At 39.1% G+C, this 5,316-nt stretch overlaps 1 protein-coding gene and 1 long non-coding RNA gene across 4 annotated transcripts in view; both read right to left on the reverse strand.

Moving 5' to 3' along the window:
* srbd1 (S1 RNA binding domain 1) overlaps nucleotides 1-5,316 on the reverse strand; it is a 60,352-nt gene that overhangs the window by 36,915 nt on the left and 18,121 nt on the right. The window lies entirely within an intron of this gene.
* On the reverse strand, nucleotides 1,904-5,296 carry LOC123983815. The gene is made up of 3 exons (XR_006828295.1): nucleotides 5,273-5,296; nucleotides 4,874-4,981; nucleotides 1,904-2,802 (listed from the first exon to the last, which is right to left on the reverse strand). It is a non-coding gene; the product is annotated as an uncharacterized LOC123983815 (long non-coding RNA).

The following is a 5,316-nucleotide window of genomic DNA, read 5'->3' on the forward strand; positions in this document are numbered from 1 at the left end:
AGAAAAACACACAGGAATATTTCAATAGATAAGGGACTTCTATCCTCGCAGGTAGACTGAAGGTACACACACACACACACACACACACACACACACACACACACACACACACACACACACACACACACACACACACACACACACACACACACACACACACACACACACACACACACAGTGTGCCAGCCAAAACCAAGCAGCTAATAATCAGAAGACATATTTGCACATACTTATATATTAAACACAGATACTGACATCCATTTAGGTTTAAGCCATTTACAACCTAGAAAAGAATTAACTGAAGTCAGAGCAGTGGAGTTTGTTTTCTAAACTAATATGTCACAAACTGACGTCCAGCAGGAGGTCTTTAAATTATTGGGACACAGCTGTATGGCAAATTGCCTAATGTCCATTCAGTGGGGGCCATCACAGGCACAGACAAACCTTGTCAGCTTAATCATACCTCATGCTGTATAATGTCCTGCAGGATGCTAGTCATCCAGAGACGCATTGTTCACGCTTAATCATGTAAGGTCACTTTGTTGTAAATCTAATGGGGTAGGAAGAGTCGATTCTGGTGATTTATACCTTACTTATGATGTGATTAACACTGGTTTTGCTCACCCATTTAATATAAAAATAAGTGTTTCATGTTATCTATATTTTACTGTACATGCAGTAAACTACTTTTTTTGCTTGAAAATGGCCATGTAAAATGTTTTGATTATGTTACTTTCTTGTTTGATTTACCTTCAAGTTCCATGCGAGATACCAAATACTTTTTTGTACTTTGTACTTTTTTGGATATAAAAGGATTAAATGTAAGTGGAGAAAAAGAATATTTATTTACAAAATGGAGCAGAAAATATATTATCCGAAGTCTTGGCTTTTTCAAGAAGAATATGAGGAGTCCAAGCCTCAGTAAAAAACGCCTATAAATCATTACATTCAATCAAATTAAGGAATGATTATCTAGTTAAGATGCCGATATTTAGAGAGCAGGGTGTCCAATGGCCGATACATAATGATATCAAAACAGAGAAAAGTCATGTATAATTCCACTATTCCAGTCCAATCTAACATACATGGTTATCTTAACCAGTAACGTGTTGTTTTAGATGGATTTTTTTATTAAATGAATAGAAAATGCTATGCTGTAGATTTCAGATTGTTTAAGAAAGACAGTGGGATACAGTTTGTCAGAAGCGACGTCCTTCAACTGCATAATTAACTACAGTATAACAATATATATTTAACGCTAGCCAGTAATAGTGTTAGATTAGATCTGCTGTCATTTAGGACGATATATCGGCCACTTGAGTGCATCAGGCCGATGCAGATTATCCACAGTATATTATCTCAAAATACCAGGTATCGGCCCGATTAATCGTTTTTTTACAAAATAAAGAAAGAATACCAGTAATTGTATCAACCTTTTGCAACATATATTGTATTTATGTAAGAAGGAGACAGATTTGGATAAATGATCCAGCTGGACACACGCTGGCCGGCCTTTTATACACATTCACACTTATTCTTCCACCTAAACGACACTACTTAGACATACACATAAAGAAAAGGCCACACTCCTTACAAATTATGGAAGAGGTGACTCAGTGAGTACAATGAGTCTATTTAAACAGGACTAAGGCAATGAAAACCGCACACATACGTAAAAGTAAGGATGTCCCGCCGGCTGCCATTTCTGGCTGTCATTCCAGCTGAGCGCTGAGGCAGAAGGACAGCGAGAGAGAGAGAGAGACAGGCGGGTGGAGAAGAAAGGATGGAGAAGGGTGGGGGTGGTGACACAATGAAGGCTCACAGGGAGACAGGAAGCAGATGGTGCAAATGAGGCTTAGGTCTTTAATGAACTACTGCACTTTCAAGGCTGATAGGAGAGAAAAGGAAAGGAAAGGAGGGTCTGTATTACTATACACATGTACTTGTATTGTAGGTACAGACACACACAAAAACCATATAAACCACAGCCATTAAAATACACCTAACAGTACTTCTGCCAAAAATAAAAAATAAAAACTTTTAACAACAGCAATGTCACATTTTAATGATCCTATCTAACAAGGTAACAATGTTAAAAATCCTCATAAAATCAAAACTGTTCTCTAGTCTGGACGATAACACACTGCAGCCAATATATATTCTCTCTCTTGCGCTCACTCTCTATTTCACACACATATTTTTGTGGATATTTGCTTTTGAGCCAGAATACATCTTTCTTAGCTGCTTCCAGTAGCTGAGGATGACAAAAGGAAAGCATAAAAAAACAAAGAAAGCCAAAGAAACGCAGATGGTAAGGTAGAGAAGGAAAGAGTCAGTGACTCTGTAAATACACTCAAACAGACAGAACAGTATTTAGCTCTGGAATTGTTTGTCTGTACAGTGTAAGGTTGCTGTGCGGGATGGTGGTTTTCCACCTCCATGACGGAGCCAGCTTCCTATACATGGGCTGCCTGAAAGACTTTTTACACCTGTCGATCAAAAACTGTGAGCTTATACCAACAAACGCTCACACATATAGAAAAGTCACAAAGTATACAAGAAACTAGGTCAATTAACTATACTGGGGACATTCACAGCAGGCATTAGGACCCCTTGCTGTTCCTGATGCTACATAGCTACTCTCCGTCATTGCCATCGTCCTTGTTGCCGACGTAATGAGGTTTCACTAATGGCAAGTCAGGGTCAGCCGTGGGTCAGTCAGCAGGGGAGTAAGACCCTCATAGTTAGCAAAAACCGTCACTCCTTGAGGCCAGTCATCTTTCCCTGCCCTCCCAGCATCATCTATCAAGGGATATTTTGGTCAGAACAGGCACATTAGACATTACATTCACACATTTTTAAGAAGTCACACATTACTTATTTAACAGCAGCACAGACATGTGCCACTCCTACAACGCAGAATAATTACCACCTCCAAAACTGCCGTTGAATACTTGACAACATAAACTCTCTGTGTTTGGGTTCATTGTTATTTGGGATGTTAATGATTAATCTGTGCTCGATTAATCACTGTTACAAATTTGAGTGATCAAGAATATATGAAATTGTGTAGGCAGGACAACTACACCATGTATACCAGCAGGAGTGATTTGCCTTAAGTTGGAAAGCGATATACCAGTGCTGGAGATGATTGAGGGTAGTGTTTAAATTTGACATGTTACATTAATATTTGCTTTTCACCACATACTGACCAAAGGTTGTTATCGGTGTATTTTAGCTACTATGATGATTTAAATATCCAGGTACAAATGCATCATCACAGTGAAGACATTTTAAGGTAGAAAGTAATGGCAGTTGTTACTGAAAGACCAGCATTTGGACTTTGCAGGGCATTTCAAAAGCAAGCTTTTTTCAAGCTTTTATGAAGGAAATGTCTGAAGAGGACAGATGATGGAAACAAAGACAGTGGTGAGGAAGGAGGGAAAGAACAGAGAAGAGGAGTGAAGATAAGAATAAACAGAATGAGACAGAAGATGGAGAAAGAAGGAGGGCACAGAAGAGAAGCAACAGCGTGTATGTACATTTATATACAGACATACACAGACTCCACTTTAACATCTATGTTTCTGAGCCTACATCATCCACGGTCCAAAGAAACCAAAGTGAGGCATGAGACCAGATGACTCCAGGGCGATATCATCTGGATAACAACAACCACACTTCTATGGCTAACGTCAAAATACCATCTCTCTTCACTTCCAAAGTTCATGCACTTTCAAAAGCCTTTATTCCACAAACCCTATTAAGGGAAAAGGCAGACCATTTACACATGTGGTATGTGCTGCAAAAATACAGTTAATCATATCAGGTGATATAGGACATTCAGCCAGCACCACATCAAACAGAAGTCCAACATTCTTACGTGTTGTGAAAAGCGTGAATGCCATTAGCTCCAGTAAAAGAATGAACAAGAGAGACATTATATCAAGATGTGAAATTTTACTGGGCTGGATTGCTCTGCTCTAAAGTCTTTTCAAAAGGAAAATAATCAAGTGGACGTTAACTTAATAAAACGCCCGACTTTGAAAGTTTCTCTTCTTGCAAATAGACAGAAAATGGAACTTTAGAGAGAAAATGTGGGCTATGACACCAAAGATATGACCTCTGAAGTGTGCATGAAGAAAACTCTCATATGCAGACACACATACGTTCCCACACAGCCCAGAATCATTCTAGGCTGTGGTCCCAATGCTAACCTCATGTCAACAAACACACATGGAACTCAGCAGAGAGAGAAAGACATGGAGCAAGGAGAGGCCAGTGGTTATTATGCTTGGACCGAGGTTCTGTCCCCTTGTATTCTGAAGTGTGGACTGGGCCTGGTTACAGACACAACGTGGACCACAAAATGTCTCTTTAATTGGCCCGAAGTGAAACAAAGTCCAGATGGCTTTAATAGACAATATTCACTTGAGGAACACATCCAATTTGTCTTTCTCTCCATCTGTGACCCCGCTCTCTTGCTCCCACACATTTTTCTCTTCTGTCCTTTACTCTCTCACATTGCTAAACTCCTGTACTGTCTTGCCCTTTTCTCACCACACACTTAATGTTCACCATTTCTATAACGAGACCATGATTTCTTATCCATCATCATTCCTGATTTCATTGACAACCCCATTTATCCCACTCTCTTTTCCATCCTTTCACACCTCTATTGAATATTTACAAGATTTGAAATGTTTGTTTTACTGAAATACACAAAATGTTGAATATTAACTAATGTTACCAATAAATATAAAATTATGCCATGGAATTCAGTCCTCTGGACAGTAGGGTTCACCCATCCATCCACTTTCTATACCCACTTCTTTCTATTCTGTTCTAGCATTCCCAGGATAAAAGACCTTACCAGTAGGACACGTCCAGGGGGTGAAAATAGCGCCTAGAGATGAGGTCAGCAAAGAAGGACTCAGTCTCACGACATGCTGTTCCGTTGCCAATGACAACCCTGGTACAGCTAGAATGGACAAGAGAAAGAGGAGAAAGACAATGAGGATTAAGAAAGCAACCATAAGGGTTTAAAAATTAGGTGAGGATCATCATTTTCTTTTCTGTTTATAATATTATGTTCATTGATCTATCTGACGACAGAGAAGTTGTGTTTTTAGGAACAGGAAAGTTACAGCAATTAAAACATTAATTAACACAACACAGCCATTATCCATTACTGCCACATTTTCTTACATTGTATTTAATTCAGCTGAAAAGTATACTTGAACAGAGACTATTTACACACAAGTTACAGTACCTGTATTTAATCATAAGGTGGCGCAGTTTGTCTGCTTCTTTGTG

This window comes from Micropterus dolomieu, linkage group LG15 (genome assembly GCF_021292245.1).
Source record: "Micropterus dolomieu isolate WLL.071019.BEF.003 ecotype Adirondacks linkage group LG15, ASM2129224v1, whole genome shotgun sequence".
NCBI classification, from domain to species: Eukaryota; Metazoa; Chordata; class Actinopteri; order Centrarchiformes; family Centrarchidae; genus Micropterus; species Micropterus dolomieu.